Source organism: Podarcis liolepis (genome assembly GCF_965112155.1).
Source record: "Podarcis liolepis genome assembly, chromosome: 4".
Lineage (NCBI taxonomy): Eukaryota > Metazoa > Chordata > Lepidosauria > Squamata > Lacertidae > Podarcis > Podarcis liolepis.
The window spans coordinates 406219-422579 of NC_139558.1; the positions used below are offsets into that span (position 1 = coordinate 406219).

Below are 16361 nucleotides of genomic sequence, written 5' to 3' on the forward strand. Positions count from 1 at the left end.
ACTAGGTCCACAAATCCACTAGGTCCACATATAGCATATATTCAATACACACAAGAAAACAACAATTTGAGCCCAACAAAGGACTGCTGGACATCCAAAGGGCCCCATTACCCCATTAATGCCTTCTGTTTCTTCAGCCAATTCCCATCCCTGTACTCTCCTGCCCTCAGGACCAGAGGCGCTACACCCACTTTATCACTATATGATCTTATATACTGAAGCACCCTTTTGTACTGTCCTTTTGTCCACTTCACCTCCTTTTCTTAAGTCCTTTCTAAATTATTCAATCCCAACATCATCATCATCATTTTTTTCCCTTCTCATCCTCTCTCTCTCTCTCTCTCTCTCTCTCTCTCTCTCTTTCTCTCTTTTTGACACTGACGCAAAGATGAAGTATGTTAACAAGGTGACACAGGTGATGATCTGGCATCTGAAATCATTCACACAAACAGAAAGCTTAAAAACACACACACAAAAAACATGTACCAGATGCTGGCTCTCTTCTCCAGGGTTAAATGTGATTGTAGCATATACACACAATTTGCAAGCAGAAATTAAATCACAAAAGAATGAGATCCTCTTGGAAGGTAGCATATTACCGTGATTACCCTTCCTTTGCCTTTTAAGATATGCTTCTGTTTTAAATTCTTTCTGCAGAATATTCACTGTGAAAGGGTGTTCTGTTGGGCTGCATTTGAAAGTTGATTGACCTTTTGAATAAACTGTAGGACAGTCCTTCCCAGTTTCCCCAATTATTATTTTATTTTCTCTGCAAATAATTTAATCCTTGATATACATATTCACGTGCTTAATTGACTTGGGACAGTAGTTCAGTTAGAATTATGGTACAACAATAAGTTAAGTGCTACCTGCTGTATGGCTGAATTGTCTTATAAGAAGACATCTGATGACAGTCAGAAAGGGTATTCCTATTAAACAGGAGGGGTAAGCAACTCATGCTGACTAAATATAAACTCATTTCTGCATCTGTATATTACACACAGAAGGAGACAGAGTGCAACTCAATTCTTTAACACCAACTTTTTTTTTTTTGCATATCTAGTTAATTCAATCCTATGTAGAGCAGATGGGGGGGGGGTGAGAGAGCAGGTACCAAGCAAGACACTGTTTAGGGGAAAGGTTCCTGCTTGTTCCTTTTCATAATGTGAAACTAAATATCTGACCTATAGCACTAGGTGTTGGTTTCTGCTTTCCTTCACTGTGCAGCGAAAGGGCTTGTCACGAGACAGGTGTTTACATTCCACAGTCTGTACTGTTGGAGTTTCTCACGGGAAAGGGAGGCTGGATGTGACGTACACTGGTTTCCTGTTTTTCTCTGTGTGATTCTCTCCGAGCTGTTGAGGAGAGAGGATGCATAATCTGCTCCGGCAGAGGCAAGATGTCTTCCTGTAATATACCAGCTTTGAACTGTAAATAAAGCAATATAGAGTATGCAGCACGTACTACTCATCCTTCCGCTGGGCACGAGACTCTGCTTTAAATCAACATGTGGTTATGGGCCCAGAAGTCGAATCGGAGTGCCGGCAAAGGATCGGAAAGCAGAGGGACAGATCAGATCGGAATCTGCTCTGCGCGTAAAAGTGATTGATGAGGTATGTGCTACTGCTCCGGGCAGCCTGCCAGCTTCTAGTTAATTGCTTTATGGCTGGACTTTGAACTTTTAAAGCCGTTTTGCCGGGAACAGGCAAAAGGCTCCCAGGCTCAAGTTACTATGCTGGGGAAATCGAAAGTAACTTTTAAGTGCGCTTTTGGAATAAAGCAGCTGCAGCAGTGACGCAGCAAGATTTAAAGCAGCATATATGACGCTGAAGGCTAATGCCAGAGTCATGATGGCCCTTCAGGATGCTTGTGGGATTCCTAAGCTCAACAAGAAAAACTACCACGACTGGGTTCTGTATGCAGAGGCAATTCTGCGGAAAGAGGGTTTGTTTGAGGTGATTACAGACACCCCCCCAGTTCCAGTTACAGATGCATGGGAAGCTAAAGATTCCAAAGCAAGGGGAACTCTTACATTGATAGTATCCCCAGAAGAGCTCTGTCTATTGCGTGGTAAGACCTCAGCCAGAGAAATTTGGGGCGCTTTGAGAGAGGCTCACTTAAGGACAGAAGCTGGATCTACTATGTTTTACTTTAACAAGCTGCATAATATGGCTCTTGCTGAAGGTGGAGATGTGCGTTTACATCTGATGGAGATGCAAAATCTGAGACATGAGCTGCAACAGAGAGGACTCAACTTTCCAGAGGCTGTGTATTCTTTCATGATACTACAATCTTTGGGTTCAGGTTGGGAGTCTGTTGCAACCCAGATTGCTGTGCAGCCAACCGCTCAGCTGACAGTGGACTTTGTTACTGCCGTGATATTGAATGAAGCAGATCGCCGGGGTGCTAGCTGCATGGGCAAGGGGGAGTCTTCACAGACGTCATCCCATAGTGCAGTGGAACCACCAGATGGCGCCAAAGCTTTGAAGGCAGTGAAATGCTACTCGTGTGGACGTCTAGGCCATATGAAGAGGGAATGCAGATATCCCAGGGCCAAGACAGAGCAGCGCAGCGAAAGCTCATCGCGTGGAAAAGGCCGAGGCAAAGGCAAAGGTCCGGTGTCTAGGACAACGCAGCACAAGGCTATGGTTTCACGCTTCACTCCAAAGGTTGCAGAGGTCCAGAAGACGTCTAGATCTTTCTTCGTTGTTGATTCAGCAGCAACCCACCATATGTGCAACGATAAGAGACTGTTTGTGTCTTTTACACCGCAGGAAGGTGCGATTCACCAGGCGGATGACCACACTATTCCCAGTAAAGGCTACGGAACTGTTGTTCTTCACAGTTTGGACTTATCGATACAGAATGTGCTTTACGTGCCAGACGCCAAACATAATCTGCTCAGTGTTGGACAGCTGAATGAGTGGAACATTGACGTGTCCTTCAAGAACAAGAAGTGCATCATCACAAAGAAGAATGATTATGTATTGCATGCTGAATATGTTGATCGTTTGTTTGTTTTGTATTATGATGATGTTGTGCAGGATGACACTTGTTGCATTGCAGGTTCTAACAAAAGTTTGCATGCAGAATGTATTCATGATTTTCACCGAAAATTTGGTCATTTGCATTTTGAGGCAGTATCTAAAATGCCTGCCTTGGTTGAAGGTATGACTATTAAATCTTGCAGGTACCACATGAAGTGCAAAGCATGCGCAGCAAACAAGGTGAAAATGGCTGCGAAAGGTAAGGTGTCTAGTAGGCAAGCTACAGAACCATACCAGGTTGTTCATGCAGATTTGGTTGGACCACTAGCGCCCTCTTTGGGTGGCAATAGGTACTTCATGGTTCTCATTGATGCATTTTCTAGATATATTTTTGTGTATAATCTCAAGCAGAAATCAGAGGCTTTTCCTAGGTTCAAGGAATTCTGTGCTTGGTTGGAAAATGTGCATGGTAAGAAGATAAAGACTCTTTTCAGTGATCGCGGGGGAGAATTCACTTCTCAGCAGTTTGAAGCTTTTCTGACTGAGAAAGGAATTCAACACGATTTGTCTAGTCCTCGCTCGCCATGGCAGAATGGACTTGCGGAACGGGCAAATCAGACATTGCTTCAAGGGTTAAAAACCTTGCTGCATGATGCCAATCTTCCAGAGAGTTATTGGGCCGAAGCTCTCTCATGTTTTGTTTACAGTTACAATCGCAGGTTGTCTTCAGCGATTGGTTGTACCCCCTATGAGAAGATGTTTGGCAAGAAGCCATACATCAAACACATGAAGATTTTTGGTTCTGACATGTGGGTTCACTCACCACAAAACTCCAAGTTAGACAAGCGTGGATTGCATGGTATCTTTCTAGGTTATCAGAAAGGGTCTTACAGAATAATGATGACTGACTCTAAGACAATTAAGCTCACGAGAAGTGTTGAGTACAATGCAAAGTGGGGGGAGAATGTGGGAATTTTCCAATGTTATCCTGATGACAGTGATGAGACTGAGGATAGTCAAAAGCAACCACAACAACCCACTGATGAAGGTTCTGAGTCTGAATCTGAAACTGAATCGGGTGATTCAGAGGATTTCAAGAGTGCGAAAGCCTCTATGCGACCCTCTGAAAGCTCTGATCAGGAATTGGAGGAACCATTGTTCACAATAGGTCGCTTTTCTCCTAAGAAGGAAGAGGAGAGTGTTGAAGACTTAAGGCTAATTCGTAGGTCACAGAGAGCCACAAAAGGCAAACCTCCAAAGAGATTTGCTGATGAATTTGCTACGATAGCAGTAACAGCTGTTAAAAGCTCCAAGAAGGTATTTGAACCTTCAAGTTTCCAAGAAATCCAGGGTTTGGATTCAAAGGAAGCTGAGCCATGGTTAAATGCCATGAAGGCTGAGCTTGATTCCTTACAAAGGAACAAAACATGGGAACTAGTTCCAGTAGTTCCAGGAATGAAACTGCTTGGAAGCAAATGGGTCTTCAAAGCGAAGACAGATCAGAATGGCAAGATAGTCAGACACAAAGCCAGATTGGTAGCCAGAGGTTTTGCACAGGTACCAGGTGAAGACTATCACGAGACCTACTCACCCACAGTGAGATATGAGAGCATTAGGCTTATGCTCAAGCTGGCTGCAGAGGAAAATCTACACATAAGTCACCATGATATTAATACAGCTTTTCTGTACGGATCTCTGGATGAATCACTTTATATGCTTCCACCTGATGGTGTACAGGTAAAACAGGGATTTGTTTGTGCTCTGAAGAAATCCCTTTATGGTCTCAAACAAAGTGCACGGTGTTGGCACACAAAACTCACTGAAGTATTGTTTTCTCTAGGTTTTCAGCAAGGGAAAGCTGATCCATGTGTATTTGTCAAAGAGGAGGGGCAAAAGAAACTGTACTGTTTGTTTTATGTTGATGATTTATTATTTTTTTGGAAAGATGTCGCAATGTACAATAACGCCCTAGCTCAACTGAAAGAGCACTTTGACATGAAAGATCTTGGTGAGGTAAACAACTACCTATCTCTGGAAATAGAGAAAGATCAAGATGGTAACATTCTAGTACACCAGTCACGGAAAATTGCTGATGTGTTAAGTAAACTAAACCTGATGGATGCTAACCCTGTAGACACACCGATGACAACAGGTTATCAGGTAGATGACACTGAAGAAGCATTTTCTGACACTACACTGTACAGAAGTGTGCTAGGCAAGCTAAACTTCATTGCCAGATGTTCAAGACCAGACATTGCTGTTAGCTGTAATTTGCTAAGCAGACAAGTCAACAATCCTAGTGTCAAGGATTGGAAAGCTCTGAAACGCATAGCGCGGTATATGAAAGGCACTATGCATTACAGACTGAGACTTAACAATCAGAAGTCTGGTGGTCTTGAGATATTTGCAGATGCAAGTTTTGGAAGTGACACTACAGACAGGAAAAGTACATCTGGAGTTTGCTACATGTACAATCAGGGTCTGTTTGATTGGTCATGCAAGAAGCAAACAACAGTTAGCTTAAGTACTTGTGAAGCTGAACTGAACGCACTGTCTTATTCACTTAAGGATTGTGAATGGTTAGTACAATTGTGCAAAGATATGAAAATTCCTGTCAAATGTCCAATCCAGGTTTACCAGGACAACAAAGCATGTTTGGCTTTGCTGAAGTCTGAAGGTTGTAAGCAAAGCACAAAACACTTGCAATTAAAGTTGCAGCATGCTAGGGAATGTATTCAGAAGGGACTCGTAACGGTGTCCTATATGCCAGGTAATGAAATTCCTGCTGATGTATTGTCCAAGATTGTATCAAGAGATCAACACTGTACCTATGTGCAGAAGTTGGGTTTGTACTGACATTGTACGAACACGCTGCCCAGTGATGTTCACAGAAAGGGGGAGGATGTTGGTTTCTGCTTTCCTTCACTGTGCAGCGAAAGGGCTTGTCACGAGACAGGTGTTTACATTCCACAGTCTGTACTGTTGGAGTTTCTCACGGGAAAGGGAGGCTGGATGTGACGTACACTGGTTTCCTGTTTTTCTCTGTGTGATTCTCTCCGAGCTGTTGAGGAGAGAGGATGCATAATCTGCTCCGGCAGAGGCAAGATGTCTTTCTGTAATATACCAGCTTTGAACTGTAAATAAAGCAATATAGAGTATGCAGCACGTACTACTCATCCTTCCGCTGGGCACGAGACTCTGCTTTAAATCAACACTAGGAACATTTTAGGGAACACCACCATGTCGGAGAAGGCTACGAAAGCATATGACATCAGCAGCCCTGATAAGAAGAAGTGCCTGATAACTTTCATATTTGAAACCACAAAGAAAGGCACACACCACAAATGAACGAATACAGGTAGTGGGGCCTTCACCTACTTCAAAATGTGGCATCTGATTCCTCCTGCATTTTTGGTCCTGCTTGCGTATGCTACAGAGGATGTAAACAAATCCTACACTAGAGAAAAGCTCTGTAGCTTTTGTGTATCACTGTAGCTTTGTGTACACTGTATCTTAAGTGTATTCTGCTGAAGGACAAAGCTTGCTTGGTGTTATTTGCTTTATGAATTAAGGTCCCAGTTTCCCAATGCACACATTTGCTATTTCACCTCAACACTCTTCCTAAATGGATTCACACATTCATGCATTCAGTTGGGCCAGTTTTACTTAGCATTTTGGTTTGAAAACCCAAGTTCCACTTTCTCTGCACTTCCTGCAAGATTGTATAGTTGAAGGAAAAGAGCCTCTAATAGAGCTTTTGTTTGCTCTTGAAGCTGTAGACATTATTAACACACAAATATTGGGTTGGATCTACCCACTAGTCCTCTAGTGGGGGGTAATTGTATCAATAAGCATTGAGGTATTTGTCTATCAACATCTTGATTCTGCTGTCACTAATGCATTTGACAACTTTGGAGGTTCAATCAACACAAAGAGCTTCAATATCTCCCTTTCTCATATAAGATGTTTGTTTTGGAACACTTTCCACAGCCTAATGTGAACAGGGAAATAAAAATTATTTTGCCTAAGACCTCTCCTGGCATGTACACTCAGAGCCATCTCAATTTTCAATTAATAGATGTCCAAGGAGTATCTTTCATGGGAGGGACATACTAAAAAAGTACAAACAACATTCCAGGTCTTTAATCTTGCTGTTAATTTATGGATGGTTAGCTGTTCAGCCAGCCAAAAAGAGGGCTGTTCTATAATATATTATATTCTTAATTCTTAATTCAGAATTATTTAAAAGCTGGTTTTACTCATGAAAACCTCAACCAAGAATCTGATTGCATGCTAACAGCACATGCAAGACTTTGACACCAGTGTGTCGCTGGTCACACACACCCTTTATGCAATTCAGCTTTTACTATATTTAGTAAACTCTCTCTCAATAATAGCATCTTAATATATTACTTTCATTAATACTCATCAGCATAAACACTCAACCATCTTTACAGCCCATTACCCAACTTTTCTCCTGTTCCAACATTCTCACTTCTCTACCCTCTGCCTCTCACCTTCTTTTCTACTTCCCTCTACCTTCTCCAGCTCTTACTACTTCAACACCTTCCCCATAACATTTGGGACACAATTGTTCATCCCTTTTACAAATAAAAATTATACACATTTCAAAAATATATCAGAAGAAAGGTAGTGCAAAAACCAATTTTGGTATCAAATAGTGTGCTCATCCTTATTTTAAACTGAGCTGAGATCTATAATATAATCTAACTTGCACACCCCTTTAAGTTTTAAAAGCTGCAAATTATAATTAAAGCACATACTGTCCTGTGTTTCCTCCTCCACCTTGTGCTGCGTCTGAGAGGTGGCTTTTAGGTGTTAACGGGGGTCTTTGGAAACAGATTCATCATACAATCACAGTTAGCAAGATGCAATCTTGAAAAGACTCGTGAGGTACGCACACAACACAGGTCTGCAAATATATTCCAAATTCCCTTTGCTGCTACTTGTAAAAGTATGTCAAATTTACAGAACCGCCTCTATGATAACAAAAAGAGGTTGTATGTTTAAATGACACAGGTACTCGTGCTCATGCTCTGGGGGCTGGCATGCCATGCAATATTTAGTAATTTTGTAATTTTTACACTCAGGGTATGTGTTCTTTGGCCCCATTTTAACCTGGTTTCCAGACTCCACCAAGGGCTGCATAGCGTCTTTGTTTCTGTGTTAAACACAGACACTGCAAGGGGGATGATTTACTGCTTTGTCCCCCGTAACCCTCTCACTTCTCATCTGTCTGAACATGGGATGGGGGGGGGTTTAAAACCCCATCCCTTTTGACAACACTACCTTTTCCCATACATTTGTACATTTTTACTTTTGATCAACATTTAACAAGTGGTTTCTAAATCACCCAGGGTACCTATGCAACAGAGTCAATAAGAAACAAACTTTAAACAAAAATATTAAGATACCAGGTAGCTCAAAGCACAGTGAATTGATGACACTCAAATTCTGAAACCAGTACATGATTACATGATTGTATTAGTAATTGAAACCTTCCCACCTTTAACATGAAAATATAAAATTTGATCTCATGAGCAACTCATGTCACTTTTAGTGTTAAAGACCAAATAATCCCTTTTTATACTTGTACTGTGCAAGATTCTAGGTGTTTTAAGGTCTGTTTCCCAATCCCCTAACATGCAGCACAGTGAATGTGGCCGAATTGAGAACCCCTTCATGCAGGGTTCTATTCCTGGCGCTCCTCTGCAGAGCACATATCTTTTCTTTTCTTTTTCCCCCCGGACCCCACGTGTTGGCAATACAATACAAGCCAACTGGACGCACCTATGCTGGTCACTGCCAGAATACAGAAAGGAGCTTAAAGGGTTTTTTTTCAACTGTAGCTTGACATTTCCAATTGTCCAAAAAGAACAAACACTGCAAAGGGGTTGGTTTGCTGTTTGTTTTGTTTTTGGTCCCCCCCCCATAGCCCTGAGACACTCCGTCCACCTAGAGTTGTTTCTCACCCAGTCACCTTTCTCCGCGTCCTCTTAGTGGCCTAGACGGACTCGCGTCGCTAGGAACCGCACCTTACAAGGACCACACTTCGCTTCGTCAGTGGCTCTGAGCCCCAACGGCTCATCCACTCAAAACATTCACTGGAGTGTCCCCATACGCAAATAAATACACATACATACAAACCCCCATACACATACAAACCCCATGCACCTCCCCAATCCCCTTTACCCATAAACTTCCCAAAGCCGGTGGCACTTTACTGCTCTTCTACCGGCAAACCAGCGGCACACTACTGCTCTCTACTGGCTAAACCCAGCGGCACTTTACTGCTCCTACTGGGCGGGGCTGATCAAACCCCTGACTCCCACAAACAAGCTGTGGAGCCTACCTTTCCCTTCCCTTGGGCGCCCTTTCCCCCGTGCAGCTGCTGTCTTTCTTCCGTCTCTGCTGCATCTCCACTCAGGTACGGGGTGGGGGGCTCCCCCTAGAAATGGTAGGGTGCGCGCTTGGAGCCACCGACGCCGACCGAGCTGTTTGCTTCGCAGTGACGCCTCGGTCCTTTGTCCTGTCCTCGGAGAACGTGGATTCCCGGCCAATGCACCAAGAAATGTAGCCTTATTGGAGTTCACCGATTGGGTCTGCGTTGCTCCGTGACAGGAGGAAGGAAGTCAAAATGACACCGAGTTGGTTCAAAGAAAGAGTTTATTCTGCTCTCCGGATAGCAGAAGGCACTTGCGTGGTGAGTCCACAGCAAGTCCAAAGAAATGACAAGTTTCGTCCAGGCACCCTCTCCCTCCTTCCAACCACGTCAGCTTGTATACGTAGGTTGACATCACATATGTTCCTGCTCTGGTACTCTCAACCATAAAAGGGATTTCCTTCCGGCACTCCTGACCATAAAGGATATTCCTGTTCCTACTCCTATCTTGGAGCAAGAGGTCACTACTTCCAAGAACATGCTCTGGCGTTAGTCCCAGACTTGGGTCTCTGCGTCATTTGTGGCCAGGACATAAGATATGCCTGTGTCTGTTCTACTGGTATAGTCAAGGCCAGTCTTGCCGTCAAACTGATAAGGTAGCGAGCTGTGTTCTTGTTTTGCATTTGCTCAATGGCTAAAGTTTATGTATTTTAGCTAAGGAGAAATGGGGATTTTGGTGCAGTTTAAAAACTGCCTGCACAGTCAGTTTTGGGGTTTGGGAAACCCATTCCTTCACCTGCAACTAGAAAGCCAGCAAAGCAGGGGAAAGGCTAGCTTTTTTAATTGACAAGTACCTTCTCTATGATGTGCTAGGCTTTGGTTTTTACGCATAGAAGTGTTATTCCCCACCTGTATCTTGAAGTAGTATGGTCCATTTGGCCACCTCATTCTGCTGCATATGGAGAGTGCTGGAATTTTTAATTCTTAAGGAAACATTGTGTCTATTTTTCCCACATGAGATGTTTCTTTACTTATATCAATAATGTTATGAAAGACTTGTAGCATGCTTCAAGCTGATTAGCACTTGGTGGCTGTGAAGCTTTAAATACAAAACAGACACATAGTGAAAGGATTTCTACACGCTGAATTTTTTATTTATTTCACAGAGCAATTGCTTTCAGCTTTGCAGAGGAGCCCGTAGTATCCAAACTACAGTACTTCCGTGAGAGCTGTGAAGCAGAGCTCCCTCCACTGGCTCTGCTGTGACAGGACAGCTCCCTCAGGCCTCCTCTCCCCACAACTGTTATCTGGGGCAGCCATCAGTGGGAGAGCTTTGCTGGAGGCCCAGCTCCTTCAGGCACCTCCAGCCCCTGAACTGTGCCAGCTGGTCAACATAGGAACAACCGTTTAGTGATTTGTGACTGAGATTTGATATTCCTCTTCCCTCCCTGCCAGGGACCATCTTGCTTTGATTGCATTTAAGTTGTCTGGTGGTCTTGTTGGCTGAACAGCGAGGCACAAATGTTCCAAATAAATAAATCTCTATACACAGTATAGAAAATTAGTGATCTTTGTAATGTGTGATTTTGTAGTACTACTTTGTAGTAGGGTGGCCAGATACCACATAGTATTTGAGCAAGAACAGAAGACCAAATAAGTGAATAAGGCTAAAACCGGGGTGGGGGGTTGGGGGTGCAAATGTGATTTACAAATTATGTGCTATAAGAAGCCAAGAAACCTCCTGCTGGGTCAGACCAAAAGCCAAGAGCCTTTCTTCCTCCAGTAGCCAATCAGATGCCTCCAGGAAAGCCAGCAACAGCCCTCCCCAATTGTTGCTCCCCAGCAACTAGAATTCAGAGACATACTGCCTTTGTACAAGGATCTATCACTTCTCCTTTGGGCAGACCACTCCTCCATGACCACAAACTTGACATGAGCCAACAGTGTGACGCGGCAGCTAAAAAAGCCAATGCAATTCTTGGCTTCATCAATAGGAGTATAGCATCTAGATCAAGGGAAGTAATAGTGCCACTGTATTCTGCTCTGGTCAGACCTCACCTGGAGTACTGTGTCCAGTTCTGGGCACCACAATTCAAGAAGGACACTGACAAACTGTAACGTGTCCAGAAGAGGGCAACCAAAATGGTCAAAGGCCTGGAAACGATGCCTTATGAGGAACGGTTAAGGGAGCTGGGCATGTTTAGCCTGGAGAAGAGGAGGTTAAGGCGTGATATGATAGCCATGTTCAAATATATAAAAGGATGTCACATAGAGGAGGGAGAAAGGTTGTTTTCTGCTGCTCCAGAGAAGCGGACACGGAGCAATGGATCCAAACTACAAGAAAGAAGATTCCACCTAAACATTAGGAAGAACTTCCTGACAGTAAGAGCTGTTCGACAGTGGAATTTGCTGCCCAGGAGTGTGGTGGAGTCTCCTACTTTGGAGGTCTTTAAGCAGAGGCTTGACAACCATATGTCAGGAGTGCTCTGATGGTGTTTCCTGCTTGGCAGGGGGTTGGACTCGATGGCCCTTGTGGTCTCTTCCAACTCTATGATTCTATGATTCTATGATTCTCCTATAAGCCAGTGACCATGAGCACATCCTGTGGCTTTTTAGTACCATGCATTCATTATGCACAGCATGAATAAATACTTTGTCCTATTCTGCTGCCCACTTATTCCAATCCAAATTGTACATTTTAAAAACTTCTCTATAAATTAAGAATTCACATGATTTGCAGTGCATGTTTACTCAGGAGTAAAACTTAAGTTTAGTAGGACTTGCCTAGGAGTGTATATAAAACGACAGCCATATTCTGCTTTTGTTGGTCATGGGGAAATGCACTGAACTATTGATTCTATATGGAAGCTTCAGTTGCGAATCCTGCACTGCACTACATGACCCTTGGGGTGCCTTCCAACTCTACAATTCTATGATTCTATGAGTCCCTCCCCATGGTTGCTGACCCACTTTCTGGTGCCTGAGATTTCATCAGTTATTTTGCACACGCTTTGAAGGCTCTTCTTTTGCTAGAATCCTTTTGTTGAAATGAAACCCTAGATTACCCACCCTCTAAATTTTGGTGGCTTTTCCTTCACTTGCCCCACCTAAGTCACGCTTGGTGCCAGACAAAAACAAAACTTTATGGTCCAATACCGTGGTGAAATTTATCAGTGTGAATTGTTTTCTTCATTTTTTGGGAACAGATGTGGTGAAGCAATGGGGAAAAATAAGTGCCTGCTTACTGCTGACCAAAGGGAATATCAACAAGAATTGAAAAAGGAACTACAAGAAGTTGAAAGAGAACCTCAGACCAATGATCGAGAGGAAGATCCCAGAGCTGTATAAACCTATTGTGAAAGTTAACAGTATTTCAAGGTATAAGAATAGCCCTTTCCCCCCCACTCCCAACAACCATAGCAAAATACAGCATAGGATGGGGGTAAGCAATATGGTTCACTCCAGATGATCAGCCTCAGTTATCATGGCCAATGGTCATTTTCTTCTTATTTATTTTAGGGGCTTATTCTAGTTTTAGGAAATATGAAAATCTGCTTCCACAGAACAGTTAAGAGCAGCTTCATGAAAAGGAGCTATCTACTTGCAGTGGATCAAATAGTAGAGGATATGCAAATGTTGTTTGAAGTCGAAAGATTTCCCTTCTTTCTGTACTCAACAATCACATCTTCTAAGGGAGGGGATATTGAAACTACTTGCAGAAAAACAGATATTTTATTATAAATTGACATGGATATTTGCACGCACAGAGAAAACAGCTTTGTGTTTTCTCTAAATTCTAAAGGCCAGTTCACAATATTGCATTGTCAACACAATGTTCCCTGTATGTATGTATGGGTATCTATGAAACTTCATCTGTGGATGTTTGACCATACCAAGCTCAAGGAAATGTTCCTGAATGCAACCCAAAGCCCCTTCTGCGCAATCATGAATTTGCATCAATGTTACATATAAGCACATTCACCAAGCAGCAGATACGAACCGTTAACCAAAACAAATCAACCCATTTTTTAAGCACATTTCTATTGCATTTATTGTGATAAGAAACTTACAGACATTTGTATCTACATTCCAACTTATATAAAATTATTGTTGTTTGAATGGGAATAATCTTATTGCTTGATGAAAAGTACTGCAATGGATCTGGTAATAACTTTTCTCATGGAAGTGGATGCCATTATGCTTTTTAACAAGTAAGATAAATTTGCATGAGGATAAAGCAATGCTCTGTAATATTTAAATCTCATTCGATGGAGGCCACACAAATGCAAAATGGAGACCACTCAAGTGAGAACAATAAAACTCCATTTACTGCAGAAGTTATATTTCTTCCTATGGGCTACAGGGATTCATTCTAGTTAGAATATTTTATTATTGTAATTATAATTGTTATTTAAAAGTAGCACTATATTTCTTCTAATACTTGAAATACAGTGTTGGTTCCTGACTTTTATTTTTGCTTCATGTTGGGTGGGTCTCATTTCCCTTCAGTTCAGTGTTCACGAGAGGCAAGGTAAAAACTTTGCAAATTTGTATACATATATGTATATGGTCTAAGCCACTGAGCCTCTTGGGCTTGCTGATCAGAAGGTCGGTAATTCGAATCCCTGTGACAGGGTGAGCTCCCATTGCTCGGTCCTAGCTCCTGCCAACCGAGCAGTTCGAAAGCACTCCAAAAAGTGCAAGTAGATAAATAGGTACCGCTCCGGTGGGAAGGTAAACAGCGTTTCCATGAGTTGCTCTGGTTTTGCCAGAAGTGACTTAGTCATGCTGGCCACATGACCCGGAAAAACTGTCTGCATATATCATGGGAATTGGGGTTGCTTGTGTGTAAAACTCCAGCCGTTCCCAGCTGCTTGGGGTGGTTGCGTCTTTCCCTGGCTGAGCAGCCCTTTTGCGCTGCTGCTCAGTCGCTGGCAGAATCCATCAGTGGGTGTCTCCTAAATTTCCTCCAGCATAAGAATTCCTTAACGGACAACCTTCGCCTCGCCTCTCTGTGCGGAAGCCTTCTGCGCAGAGTGGGCGTGCCAAGCGGTGGTCCTCCACTCTCCTCACTGACTTAACTGGAAGAGTCTCGGAGCCTCCCCTCCGAAGTGCTCTCTGCCTCTCCCTTCTTCCTGGTGTCACCTGGACTTCTTTCCCCAGAGGACGTTCTCTCTCTTCCCTTACTAGTCCCCTCTCCTGCAGAATCTGGGAGCCTAGCCTCTCCACTCTGCTCCGATGTCAGTTCCCTGACAGCATACAAACACCGGCTCCCTCGGCCTATAAAGCGAGATGAGTTCCACAACCCCAGAGTCGTCTGTGACTGGACTTAACTGTCAGGGGTCCTTTACCTTTTTTATGTATATGGTACTGTGAAATGGTACTGTATTGTGGGAACTTTTAGCACTTAGCAGTTCTTTTGTTCTTAAATGGCCTAAAATTAATCTATGAAATAAAAAAAATGTAAATAAATATTAACAGGGGAAAGAACATTTTATTTAGAGTTCAAACATCACTGTTTTTCTCTCTTCCAAACACCATTGTCAGAGCTGCTTGAAGATCCTAGCTCACAGAGGATCACGCTAGCCAGCGATCATTAAGTAAAAGTCTTTATTGGGTTACAGTTTCCATTCTCAAGCTGCTGCGTGCAACTCTACGTCTAGTATCTAGATCGGCGAAGCTCCGTCTGAGTCTCCGCCCCTTGTGCACCAACTTAATATCCTCGCCCTGCTCCACCTTTTCCGCCTGACTATTCTCCTCTGGGTCCCTCTGCCCCCCGGGGTCTCCTCCCTCCGGGATTCTTCTGACGCTGACCCCCCGGACCCTCCTGTCTCCTTGCGCCGGGCTTTAGGACCTGGCTCCCTTTCCGGGCTGCCTCCTGCGCCGCCTTCCGGTGCATTTGAACTTGGCGCGCGCGCCCAACCTTCCACCTTCCGTCTAACCGTCTCTTCGCTCCCCGATGGAGGTGTGGCCACTCCTGACTCGTGTCCTCCCTCCTGTTGTGAGCTGCCGGCGCTTGCCCCCTGGCTCCCTTCCTCTTCCCTGCTCTCTGGCGGTGACGCTGGTCCCGATTTCCAACTGCTCTCCTCTGAGTCCCCTCTGGCTCTATCTTCCTGGGGTGCCCCCCTAGACTCCCCCCTTGCCCTGGCCACTGGTGCTCCTTTCTGTGAATCCTCTGATTCACTGGAAAGACTCGGAGATCTCGGGTTGTCGTCATCACTCATCTTTTCTTCTGCCTCCTCCCCTTCGCTCTCTGTTTCCTCCCTTGCCCTTGCCTCTGCTCCTAAACCCCTGACATCCATCCCCCCTCGAAGCCCCCCATTCCCCCCTCCCCTCCTTCCGGTGCTGGAGCTGGGTTCTGCTGTGTCAAAGGGACGAACGTCGGATATCGGTCGCTTCCTGTGGCGGGCCTCCATCTGAAGTCTCCCGGGTCGTCCTCCCTGCTCTCGTCGACGACGGTCACCTCCGCTTCAATCTCTGTGCCGCCGTGCTCGAAACCAGGGTCGTCCCCGAAAACGTCCATGTCCGTCTCTCCCTCACTTCCTCCTGGCGGCGTTGCCCGTCCTGGGCATTCCAGCCACTTTCTGCGGAACTGCTCCTCTGGTCTATCGTCCCACCAATACGAGGGTTCTGAGGCAGATCCCGAGGGTGACCCCTCCGGGGAACGGACGTCTCGTGTCGGGTCCTCGTCCGAGTCGAACCCCCGGAACGTGCTGGCCGAAAGCGTGGGCGTGAAAAGCCAGTCGTCGAAAAAGTCTGCCGGCATTGGTCTATGTGGGAAGAGGGCATGAAACTCGTCTTTGAGCAGAGGTTCGTCCAAGGCGTAGCCCGGCACCCAGCTGTTCGCACTGGCCGGGGTGCCCTCCTTGGCAAGAAAGTATTCTACCCCCTCTTCCCCCCATCTGGAGTCCAAAATCTCCGTGACTTCGTTGATGCGCTCCTTCTGTGCCACTCCCACGTGCCCTGTTCTG

At 44.5% G+C, this 16361-nt stretch overlaps 1 long non-coding RNA gene across 2 annotated transcripts in view; it reads left to right on the forward strand.

Annotated features, from left to right (window-relative positions):
- LOC310706055 overlaps positions 1-16361 on the forward strand; it is a 542773-nt gene that overhangs the window by 9027 nt on the left and 517385 nt on the right. Inside the window, exon 3 of one of the 2 annotated variants that reach the window (XR_014525600.1) lies at positions 10557-11090. The exons of the other annotated variant lie outside the window; for it this stretch is intronic. This is a non-coding gene — a long non-coding RNA (uncharacterized lncRNA). The remainder of the gene's footprint in view (positions 1-10556; positions 11091-16361) is intronic. 2 annotated transcript variants of the gene reach the window in all.